This window comes from Styela clava, chromosome 1, assembly GCF_964204865.1.
Source record: "Styela clava chromosome 1, kaStyClav1.hap1.2, whole genome shotgun sequence".
Lineage (NCBI taxonomy): Eukaryota > Metazoa > Chordata > Ascidiacea > Stolidobranchia > Styelidae > Styela > Styela clava.
This window is the reverse complement of record NC_135250.1, coordinates 5,768,145-5,782,122: the sequence shown is the minus strand read 5'-3', so window position 1 is coordinate 5,782,122 and position 13,978 is coordinate 5,768,145.

Below are 13,978 nucleotides of genomic sequence, written 5' to 3'. Positions count from 1 at the left end.
TTGTGATGTATATACTCTTCACTATTTCTGAACTCATCAGAATGCAATGCTGCAGAAAGCTGATGCTTCATTAAAATTCGGCGTATTTCCATCTCGCTGCAACTTGGAACAGACTTGCCTCCCTCACTTGCTTCTATCAATTTCTGTAGTTCTGTCAACTTTTGTTCAGTAAGATGAGGATTCTTATCAAATACCTTTTTCACGAAATCTTTTGCAGACCATGTCTGAAGACCACTGTGAACGTATTTAGGTCGATTATCCTTCATAGCTCCGAAAAGATACTCAGCAGCTTTAAAATATTCTGGCTCTGACAGAGCATAATATAGGATAGACCTTGGAATGTTATGTACCGGTACATACGGAATAGAATGTGGTTTTCTATATTCTTCCAATTCATCCAAATTTAGGTTTAATCTTTTAATATATTCTTCATTTTCAGACACTTCAGAGTTTAGGCAGCTAAGAACTGCGACCAAAAGAGGCCAATGACTATGTTTAACAGCTATTTTTATCAAATCCTCTGTTTCAGAATCTTCTACAGAGCACTGGATATGCTTCAAACATTTAATGATATCGTTTGCACCATATACATTACCTTGACTATCTTCTTTGTTTTTACGAAAGACACCAGCCAGGATTTTCATTACATGTCGCTCTCCATCTTTTCGCAATTTACAGTACATTTCAATGAAACGCATGTCATTAGATTTCACAACATTATTAAGCTGCGTTTTCATTTTATCCAATGCTTCTTCGCTAAAAACGAATTCAACAAAACTGCCAAATGCCCCTGACCGAGTGGGATCAGCACTTTTCCAAAAATTTATCATGAATTGAGAAAACTTGAATCCTTTTTGTAAATCTTTACTGCGTATGTGATCAGGCATGGTGATATTACGTGCCTTAATAATTCCCACAGAAGTAAAAGCTATCTGACAAAATGCAGCAATAGAGAATACTATGACAAAAGGAATAAGTTGTCTCCTTATATTCAAAGAACAAAAATATTTAAAGGGGTCACCAACGCCATGAACTTCTAAATGATAGCCCTCAGTAAGAGAGCAATGGAAGCGATTGCCAGATCCAAATAATTTCACCAATGTTGCAATTGAAAAACATAGCGATAAGAAAATAATGACAAGGGAGATGACATTCCTTATAACATAAAATGTAGCAACAGTGCTTTTGCATTTATAGCCAAACAAGAGTTCATGAGCTGTTCGAAGTTGTGACGAATCCCCTTTATCCTTATCAACGGGTTCAGTAACCATAGATTTTAAATCTTTATTTCGATCAAGCAATTCTTTAATGATGGTCTCCACCTCCTTAAAAGTGTTGAATGAATTTATGACGGCAGGAAAATATAGCCAGGAAGCAGAAGCAATCAACAATATTGCTACAAATGCCAACAATATTATCCCACTATAGGAAACAAACCAGGGGAATTGGTTGATACAGTAATTGTTCATTAAAGAGGTATGTGCTTTTGTGAGCTCAAATGGGAGACTTACATTCTGTGACAACGGAACACAAGCTGTGGATGTAGTCAACGTAAAATAAAACATGAAGAGAGACGCTGCGACACAAGCTGCATAACAATATCCTCTAGCCTTTTCCCACCAGGGTTTCATGTTTTTATCCGACAACAAATCACCCAATATGAAGTCACTCAACCCAAGAACAGACATTTTTAATATTTAGTACAGATATTTATTTTTACCAAACTACTGTAAAACCTGTCAGTAAGAAAATAGGTATCCACTGTTACAAATATACATTGAATTTACAATGTCTAGGGTAATTTTTGTTAGTCTATTCAAAAAGCTTAATAATATAATAAACCAAACCGAAGACCATACAGCATGAGGAGTTTATGAAACTCGAAAAGCAGAATATCCACTTGTATTATACGACAGAGAAATGATAATTCCAAGTTCTAGAATTAAATTATTACAGAGCAGTAGCCCGAAGCTAAATTCCGATTCTTACCAAAATTTCATAATATAAACCCAACAATAAGTGTACCGGTAAGTCAGTAAGTGTTTATTTTCATATTTCATTACAACAAAACAATAAATGGCAAAACGAACAAATATATACAAAAAAATCAGGGAAGTGAGCAAAATCTAAAAAATATTTAAGAAGTGCTAATGCAGGTGCCCACTTACCCCAAACAAAGCAATTGAAGTAAATTTTGAAAAAAAAATGAAAGATGATTCCGGCGTAAATATTTAGGTGTGGACGTGGTGTTTGAACATGAACTGCGGTTTCTACTATATCTGTACAAGAAAATAACAAAAGAGCAGAATACAACAAACAATCGGTGTGCAACATGTGATTATGAACGCACTCAACTAATAGCCTACTTGACGATAATCAACAACATGTCACATTGTAATTTAGTCTGATAAGGCAAGTTGGTGCATCTAATATAAGACAGATGTAGTAAATGCAGTAAATGGCACTGATTTTATTATATTACGATTAATTTCAACAATAATGTTTTACCGTGACTCTAATTACTGAATTATAATCAGTCCAACAATATCTTTTAAGGAATATTTTTATATCCACAGTATATAACTCTTGTTGACTCATTCGGTATCCAATTTGGCAATCCTCATGAAATTATTAATTCGGTGTGGCAAAAGAATTTATTCATTTTTTTTTTATATTTTTCTTTTTACTGAGTAATTTTATTGATTTTAAGTCTCGCTTTGTTCACTCCCAACCTTATCATGTCTCGATGATTGTATGTGTGGGTGTTTTAATTCGTTTTTATACTTTTGGGTGAGCGAACACGTACTACTTCTTTTATCAATACCTTTCCATCTGAAATTTGTACGCTCCAAATCTTACTTGAGGTTTTGCTTGCTCTATCGATTTTATAATCAGTTATTTTTTTTTGTCTTCAACTATTATTTTATTGTCTACTGCTGATTATGGAGTCGAAATGAACTTTTACCATACTGTTAGATACTTTTAAATTGAGTAGGTAACATACTAATTTAGTAACTAAACATACCAAAGTGGCACCAATAGTCATTCCTGAATCCACAGGTTCACCTTCCTCACTTCTCTATCAATTCCAGCAGGTTTGCAAACTTTGTTTATCAAGAGAAATTTTCTCATAACATAAATTTTCCATAACATGTTACGCAGACACTTTTTCAAAAACTACGGTACCGTACTATATTTAGGTCTTCTACTTTTCATGGCAAGAATATACTGATATACTCAGAAGATTTGTGAATTCTGTCATAGCTGAATTGACGAAGCCTTAAACAAAAAAGACTTTAGACTTCCAAAATAAGTGTCATATAACCCTTGTGCTCATTCATCAAAAATGTGATTGTATTAAAATATTTTAAGTGTGTTGTTCAAATCTATAGTGGTGGTAGCATAAAAGTCATATTGGGGATGGCAGAATAGGGATGGCAAAATACGGTCGAAAGGTGGCAGATTAGGGATGGCAAAATAGGGTCGAAAAGTCATATTGGGGATGGCGAAATGCGGTCGAAGCGTGGCAGATTAGGGATGGCGAAATGCGGTCGAATGGTGGCAGATTAGGGATGGCAAAATGCGGTCGAAGCGTGGTGGCAGATTAGGGATGGCAAAATGCGGTCGAAGCGTAGTGGCAGATTAGGGATGGCAAAATGCGGTCGAATTGTGGTGGCAGATTAGAGATGGCGACGTTTGAGAAAGTGAAGGGCATGGTGTCAGTGTTACCGTATACCGGTACCGTACGAACATTTTAAGGTTCTTAAGTTTAGCATGTAGCCTGAATGTATCTGCATATGCCAGAGTTACCATACTTGGACTTTTAATTACTATGGTAACGGTAGACTACCGGTACCGTATCATCGGACTACCGGTATGCCTTCGCGGTAGAATTATTGTGTGGCAAGATGTAGGCACGAACACGGTATGTCAAATTGGGACTGGTACCAGTAACATTGCAGCATTGTATGGAGCAAGCGATAAACTAAAAAGTGAAACTGCTAAAGACATTTGACTGTTTGAGTGAACTCCGCAGACCTAAGCAAAATGTTAATATGCATTCTAACTATTTGATATATTTAATTGCTGAATTGTCTAACTTCAAATTAGTAGTGGTGTGGCTCATCGTGCTAAGCCTGTAAGCGGAATAAGCTTGGCATCGCACCTCTTATTACTTACACTATGTCAGTCTGTGTAGGTTCGCAGGTTTAAATGTGGAGATCGTTAGGAATACGCTCGTCACCCCATGGTTATGTGCGAGAGGATTACTGGACTCCTCGTCTCAGTTGGGTGGTTCACATAACCGCTGGTCGGTTACAGCTTCCTCCACCATCTGGTCCATTATCTCTCTCCTGGGATAGATATATGTAGATCCTATCGTTAATCCGAGCGAGACACATATCATGTTAATTTACTGTAGTAAAAGCCCCGAACTTCCAATTCCATTATAAAATTTTATCGTAAATGACATTAAGTCTATAATGACTACTTGAAACTCTGTCAAGTATTTTGATATAATTTCAGATATGAAGATTAAGGTTATCTATTCTTTAGGGATATTGCTACAATGACTGAAGTGAGTCTATTTGTGCCAGAAAGGGGATCAAGAACTTTATAGTTTGCACTTTCAACAAGAGAGCGATGCTCAAATATATGGACACGCAGCCTGAGCGAAGCAGTAGTCCAGCTTACCTTTGACGGTTCGCTAAACACTAGAAGCACCAATGTTTGCTGACTTCGTGACTCGCTCGCACGATGAACCGCCACATGGTGGCAATTTTTGATGAGGTCATAGCACAAAAGAAATGAATTCCATGCAGCTCTCAGAAATATTGGAAATATATGAAAGTAATAGCCTTCAGGCAAATCAATCTTAAACCATTGAAAATTTCAAAGCAATTCGTCCAGTAATCAACAAGAAAAGCGGTTTTTCAATATGTGTCAAAGAACAACAACATAATAACAAAACGATCCATATGTCCACTACATGCCCACAAATGAATTGTGACATGGGACTTACTCCAAAACTATCTCTGTACTTCAAAACTGTGTTTTGAAGTTGATGACCGGCTCACATACTCTACTGTGTATTGGTTCAATCTGCAAATATTCTGAAACTTGAGAATGTTTATGAATTTGAAGTGCTGAAACTTACGTTTCAGTTCAGATTTGGTATCATTGCTGATCATTGCTTCGGACAATTCATTAAAAAGAGATAATAATCGTTCAGCTGATAAAGGTTCCTATTTTGTTATAGTTAACTTTACCCTGGTACAAAAATGTATTGAAGATACTTTCTAACACAATAGCTTCGTGTAGTATTTCACTAGTTCTTTGAATATGATTATGTTCAAATTTCATAAAGGAACCATTCTAATCTAGTGATATTTAATATTTATTCAGCATTTTAGCTTATAAGGCAAATGTTAAATAGGTTAGGTTAAATACTTGTTATTTGTAAAGGGCATATAAAACATTAAACTTTAGTGTATGTTTGCTAATCCATATGTTAGTAAGAGTTGTTTATTTGCCATAATTGCTTCTATTAAAATAATTTTCCTATTTTTGTTAATGTAACTTGGATCAATCATAAAAATCACTCTCATTGTTAATCTTGTTATTGCTACTGTTTTTTATGCAAACTGTATTCCAATTGTTGCATCCAAGGTTATCCATCCAGCTAATCTAAACATTTTTATGACAGATCAACTTTTTCATAGATTTCACCTAATAGCACATAGTCAGCCCTATAGTTATCATTTTATTTACACAAACATTTGAAAGAGTGCATTCTCCTGGTCTGATCTTTTACTTCCACAAATATTTTATCATTTCGACTTGCTACTAGTATGCAATCTCACTTACTTTTGTGATTTCCATTTTCGTGTCTTGAAGACATTCTCATAAAATTCAGTTCCTAACCCTACCTAAAATCCCTGAGATCACACAATCGCTGAGATTGAATACCTTTATATGTTTAATAGGTGCTCCCTGTGTGCATTCCGTCCCAGCATGTGCACCAAGATGGCACACAGCCTGAACATATTATGTGTACCAGATTAGGGTTATCAGGTTGTACGCCATCTCAGTGCACATACTACGGAAGCGTCGTTTAATAACCTAATAGCTCTATTTGTGCTACTGTTCAAATTAATGTCACTGACTTCAACTTGTGTACACAAATTCCAAATATTTATTTTTTTCTTCTAATAACGTGCAACATACTAAATTGTATTTGTTTGAGATTACATTTTTCCAAGATACAGAAATATGTTTTAATTTGCTTTCAGTATTTTTTGCCAATTATTAAACACTATTTATGGGGACTGTAGCATTTGTGTACACGATATTATATTCTTTGTCTAGTCCTTGTTTGTTTTGAAGTCAATCAATAAGATCTGATTTTCATTCATGAATCATAACCACTTTGTACTAATGCATTGTCTGCAATCCTAAAATAACAATTTCTCTGCTACTACTCCATACTGTGTTATTTTGTTCTTGTTATAAGATAAACTTGTTATTCATGTGGGTGGGTGCATATGCTGTTATATATATTCTATAATGAAGTTCCTGATTACTTTCTGTAGCAATAGTTTTCAGTGTGTAATCTTGAAATCTTGCAGTGAAAATATGTCTTCCCCCAGATAATGTCCTAGCATTTACTAAGTCCTTTGGTTAAGTTCATGTTTTAATATGCCAAACTATGCATGGAAACACATGTAATTGTGTGACAACATTTCGAATCAATATGATATACTGGTGTGGTGTTATATGCTTTCATTAATATAAGATATTGTAAATTAATTTCTCAATAATGTAATAATTTTTTATTGGTTGGATATCCCAATTTTTGTGTTCACATTTTGAACCTTACTGTAAATGACGCAGGATTTCCCATTTTGCATTTATACCCGATATCTTTATAGCATCATGTCATCTCAAATTATGTGCTTCATGTTATCTCAAATGTCATCTCTTTATTTCCGTTTACAACTTCTTTCTTGCGCGCATGTATGAATAAACATGCATGGTTCACTAACATTTGCATGTTTTCTCATGAATGTCCTGCTTGTAATTTTCTTAAAAGCTTCTTAAATATACTCTCACTCTCATGTCAGTGCGCTTTCGTTTCTATAATATAAAGCTTTCAAAATCATATCATATTACATGAGCCAACTTTAATGTTGCTCAATTTTGAAATGATTGATGATGATGATTTTTTTAAACCTACTTAGTGACAACAACTAGACCATTATAGTTACTTTTGATGCCTTATACCTTACTTTGAGTCATTCACCATTTACATATCTTAAGTAACCAAGGCCATTACCTCAAATTTGAAAATACCATAAAACCTACGATCTCTGGTCGTTCTTAGAGCATCGATTCACGGGCCTTTCAAACTCTCTGGTCATTTAGTTCAGGGACATTTTATTCATCCCTACATATATACCGTTCAATATGTTTTAATGTTAGTCTAGTCTTGGAAAGTTTTGAGATTGTTTTTATCGTGGAAAACTGAATAAAATGAAATAAAGAGGGTTGTGATTAGAGTGGTAGTGACTTCAACATGGCAGAAAGCCAATCTAAAAATGCAATTCTCATACAGTGAAATCCCGTTTCAAAGCTCTTTTGAAACCACGGGAATATTTACCGTAGCGTTGGAACATATTTCGGTAATTAGTATTACACAAATTACATAAAATCGAGTACAAGATATTACCTTAGTCTTTCAACTTCAAAGATTATGAGTCTCATGGAAAAATTGAGGCAGCGGGTTTCTCTTCAATTAAATACCTACGAGTGGCCAATACCGAATAGTTCACTGTTTCAAATACATTTGAAGTTCAAAAAACGCTTATCTATAATTAGGGCTGGGGAAAATATTCGAATAGCGAATCGAATATTAAATTATTCGAATGGCATTTTACTATTCGAATATCGGGTACCACGTGATCTGCGTCGCTTCCCTTGGACACGGAACGTCTGTGAACCGATCGTGAATTGCGCGAGAATTCACCTACAAGCTCGCTCGCTAACAGACAAATTTGAAAAATCGTTTTTGCGTTGTGGTGTTATTTGTTTTCTTTGCGTTTCGATCGTTCATTTCAATTCCCTATGTTGCACAAAGAGGTACCGACACCGTTCCCCAAATTTAGAAACGTTAAATCAGATGAGGTATTCAAAATAAATATTCCAGATTTTAAACTCCGTATGATTGGCGGCACGTGATTAGCCGTTTCATGAATGAACCAAACATAAATTTGTTTAACGAAAATTAAAAGTTGAATTAACTTTTGCGTGGAACCATATATACATAGTATAACACGAACAAGCTATGACCAGAAAAGAAATGGCAGGACATAGTTCTTTTAATGTACTTTCAAATAATTCTTTAGTGATCCCTTTCATTCTTGACCAAATAATGTTTCGAAAGTGTAAACATTTCACTCGGGCATGCATGGCGGGTGGAGTGTAGAAATCGTGAACATGAGTATGGCGTAAAATCAATCGTGAATTTCGATGTAACAACGCGCACTGTCTCGTTTACGAATTGTTGTATCGTCGGAAATGATTACATTCGTTTTATTTTTGAGCATTTTTGCACTAATAAATAGGGCGTGACATTGTCAAAATTGTCAAGAGAAGTAAAAGTGAATTCGCAAATTCCGTAAATAAAATTGTGAATTACTCGGTAACGATATTAGCTATAATGACCGCGGTTTGTTGAAAGAAAACGTCGGAACTTGGAAGAGTTAGTTATAAATAGCGCCTGGCCGTCTATTAGGCACAAAAGTACAGAAGCGCAATTTTTTCAGCATTAGGTCGCATATGCAAATTATTATTCAGGAAGCGCTGTTTATTAACGTCATCTCGTCATATGGCCACGCAGAAATGCCTTTATTGCCGAATTATTTAGTCACTATTTTAAATCAACATTCGGGATTGACGCAATCGCAGCTCTGCGAGGTTTATCTGTAAAGTAACATAACCACCATAGAAAAGCATAGCAAAGTTAATTACGGTATTGTCTTAATAAATATCTGCATCCCGGTATCGATTATAATATCACCGTTCGCTTAATATTGTGACGGTAAATTTACAAACGTTGATAAGTAATATATATGAAAGCTAACGCAAATGATAAAAATTAGAATAATATTAATTTGGGTTTTTACATCAATCCTTAATGGTTTTAACAGCTGTTGCCGACGTGAACGCACGGGTAAACCCGAAATATAAACGTCGATGTCCGCCGACGCGAAAGAATTAATACTTGCAAATAACAGAAAGGGTCACGGTGACAAAAACAATCATGATTATGACGAAATTAACCAGTAAAAAACGCTTTGTAGCCGATTTTCAATGTCTTTATTAATTTTCAAAGGGAGTATCGACCGACGTTGTAGACCTCCTGTTGTGTATAAAAAATATTCGTTATTCGACTATTCGGTATTCGTTAAAATATTCGAACTATTCGATTCAAAAAAAAATATTCGATTTTGCCCACCCCTATCTATGATATGCGAAGGAATTTGCATGCAAGAAACAAAGGAATAACTGGCTATATTGCCAGGCATTTCATATTCACAGATTACTGCGATATATATTTTAGAATAGTAACGCTTTTATTCTTTTATAAGTCGACGTAATCATGAGTTAGTTACGTTAACAGATTTAAATTAATATGGCAAGGCATTTGAAATAGTGGTATCGGTCATGGATTTGAATATTTGGCGCAACACAAAATCATCCTGGTAAAAAGTTCATACTTTCAAATACCAACCATTATTCAAATTATTTGCCAAAAAGCGGGATAAAGTATAAATTATTTTTCCGACTTGGGACAATTTTTCCAAGAGTCTGAAAATACGAATCAAAAATTAATTATATTCAGGCGCTTTACCACACATTTTAAGCCCACAAATTGCCGTTGTATTTTGGAGTAATAATACTTTTATTATTTCGTGAATACGAAAAAACGAATCAGCAATTAATTATATTCGGGCACTTTACCACACATTTTAAGCCCACAAATTGCCGTTGTATTTTGGAGTAATAATGTTTTTATTATTTTGTGAATACGAATCAGAAATTAATTATATTCGGGCACCTTGCCACACATTTTAAGTCCACAAATTCCAGCAGATTTCAGAGTAATAATACTTTTATTATTCAGTAAATCCGAAAATAGGAATCAAAAATGAATAATAATCGGGCAGTTCACTACACATTTTATGCTCACAAATTGTCGTCGCAACCATAAGCTACGTTAATAAACAAAACTAAATTAATAACGCATAATAATTTTATATGCTGGTATCGGTCATGGATATGAATAATTTGCACAACAGAAAATCATCCCAGTAAAAAGTCGAAACTTTCAAAGGTGCTCCCGAAGTATGCGAACCAAGATGGCGGACATCGGAACGTAACATGGGTAACAGGTTAGGGTTAGGCGATAATTTTTTTCCAATTTTTCTTATTTTAGTCCTATTATCAGTTCGAAGACTAGCCAAGAGCCTCCCGTAGTATTTATACCTAAAATTATGGCCTAACCCTAACCCAGTACACATATTACATTCCGAGCTCCGCCATCTTGGTTCGCATACTTCGGGAGCCCCCTTTCAAATATCATTATCAAAATTATTTGCCATAAAGCGGGAAAAAGTATTAATTATTTCCTCTAATAAATCGACTTGTTTTCCGACTTGCGACAATTTATTGGGTATCATAAAAATTACGACATTGAATAATCTTCAATTTCTTGACGTAATGGAAATGAATGTGTAAAATCGTTTAAAGATTCCCGCAAAAACGAAAAACCGTGTTTGCGATGAAAAAAGACTATATATTATTCGAAAATCAGCCGAAAATGTATTCGAATATTTGATTCGTTTTGGACAACCCTGTCTACGAACCACAGTCTTCTTTTCTACAATACAACAATAATTTTCGTCCCAATTCTTTAAAAAGGTTCGCCATTCCTGCTAGACTAACCCATCAAATTGCGTGTTCCCTGACTACTACATGAAACATTAGCGTTTTCTGACCATCAAATGTTTGAGATTGTTTTGTAAAGTTTAAAAACAATTAGGTTGAAAATTTTCAGTTGCAGATTAGTAGTAATTTGACTCCAGTGTAGATGTCGAATATTCAGGGAAGTATTTCACTGGCTTTATTTCGCTAAATGTCCGTACAATTATAGAGACCCTGCTCAGCGCAGAATGTTTTCAAAACATTTCGCCTATAAGTTTTTGAAAGTATAATTTCATTTAATTTCAATTGAAAATCTAGAAAGGCTTTTTGTATCTTATACACACCAGAACAAATATTACAATCATTAGATATGAATATTGAACGTATTACTAGCTCAAAATTAATCCCTCATCAAACGCATTTGAACGTGAAATAACGGTGCACGAAACTACGCCAGTTATAAGCATCATTAAATATTAAACAATGCGGATATATATAGCACCAAGGTCAAACCCACCCTATTCCAAACAGCACGAAAAATTCGTAGCAAATGCGTCTTTCCTTGGAATTCAATTGCAACAAAGAACAAGACTTGCGTTACACGTAACACATTAATTTATAAGTTGCTCCTTCGCTATCCAGTAAGACATGGGTTGGATTCTGTACCAAGTAATGGTAATTATGTTCCTCAAGAAGTAAAGCATGCAAGAAGATTCCTAAAAAGTCAAACTAGTCTTCGACATTTTCTTTCTCAAAAACGATAAAATGGATGACTTTGGTGGTTCCCAACATTTTGTGTTGTAATCTTCTATTAGTTGGTTTTTGAACTGTTTATACCAAAATCCCTATGTTTAATTACCTTGCCTTTTGTAGTATCTTTTCCAGTGTTATACAAAAGTCGCATTTTCATTTTTACGCAGTTCAAATAGTTTGTCGCGTTTTCATGAATATTATTATACAAAAGTGAGTAATACTACAATGTATATTCCTATTCAAAGACTCTCCTCTAGATAGGAATTCACCCAATATCATAAAAATCATTTTATAGCATAATATATCGAACACATCTTTACATCAAAAGGTTATATTCAAATTATGAAACCAATTAACTTCGAAAGAAATTTTGAGAATTGAAATTAACGAAACACGGAGAATGAACTCTTCATGCAGTGTGATCGTGAATTATGCCAAAAATATTTTAAAGCAAAACAGGATTCTTCTACATATATACTTGAGCAATTTGAAATATTTGTAATTGAAAAGAATTGTTTAATAACAGTATTTGGAATAGAAATATCGCAGGCTTCGGGGTGGCGTAAAAAATTGTAGCGACTATAATACCAGGGAAAAATTGAAATTTCCATGACGAAAGAGATAAAACATATGACCTCATAAATGATGGCACGATCCAGAATGCTATGCCAGCCAATGCAGACCTCTTGAAATATGCGCAACAAGCTGGCGCACAACCTCAGGTTAGGGTTCAGGTTGTGCGACATCTTGGTGCGCATACTTCAGGAGTACCCAAAACTTGATGAGAGAAACGTAATAATATATCAAACATTAAAAGATTGTATTAAAATTATTAATCAGAAAAATATAAAAAAAATGTTCAAGACTTGATGAGAAAAATGTAATAATATATAAAACATTAAAATTAATCATAAAATAAAGACACGATGAAAAATCGGAAAACGCCTTTTAAATGAATTTTAAAATGTGAAACACTGATCAGATTAATTCCTTAAATTTGACAATGTTCGTTTCCAAATCTGACACGCATTTCGCCATCCTTAACATGACACCCGTCAACCCACTGCCCTATTTTGCCCTCCCTAATCTGACACGCATCGACCATATTTCATCATCTCTAACCTGACAGGAATCGACCCTATTTCGCCACCCCCAATTTGACACGCTTCGTCCGCATTTCGCCATCCCTAATCTGCCACGCTTCGGCCGTATTTTGCCATCCCTAACCTGCCACGCTTCGACCGTATTTCGCCATCCCTAATCTGCCACCACGCTTCGACCGCATTTTGCCATCCCTAATCTGCCACCACGCTTCGACCGCATTTTGCCATCCCTAATCTGCCACGCTTCGACCGCATTTCGCCATCCCTAATCTGCCACCACGCTTCGACCGCATTTTGCCATCCCTAATCTGCCACGCTTCGACCGCATTTCGCCATCCCTAATCTGCCACGCTTCGACCCCATTTCGCCATCCCATTTTGACACTCATCGACTGTGTTTTGCCAGCCCGAATTTGACAGGTACTACTCCATTTCATCAGCCCCAAATCTAAACACTTTGGCCATATTTCTTTGTAATTTTGAGTCAATTGGTAATTGTTATCTGTATACTCAACAGCGCATTATGACAGTCGATTTGGCAAAAACTGACACCCATCGACCGCATTTTGCCATCCCTAATCTGCCACCACGCTTCGACCGCATTTTGCCATCCCTAATCTGCCACCATTCGACCGTATTTCGCCATCCCTAATCTGCCACGCTTCGACCGCATTTTGCCATCCCCAATTTGGCTTTTCGTCCCTATTTCGCCATCCCTAATCTGCCACCTTTCGACCGTATTTCGCCATCCCTATTTTGCCATCCCCAATATGACTTTTATGCTACCAACCCTCCTCGTTCAAATCTCAAAATCTTTTGGTCTACTCATGGTACTGTGATATGTCTCGGCATTAGTAATAAAAACAATAATGATACTGAAGATTAATTGCTTTTTCAATCACTATACGGTACGGTACCGGTACTGTACGGCTATACAAAGCATTCGGCATCTAATTTGTGTGTATATTTCCCGATCCCAAGCGCAAATTCGATGCGCAGCTACGGTAACACTTTATTATACCGATACTTGCTCTTTCCCAAAAGCCAGCATACTGGCACTTGTTTTAGAAAGTGGTAACAAGAATATAGGCCTGGAAAACATAATTTAAAGATTGGTGAGAGCCACCATTGTACCATTGA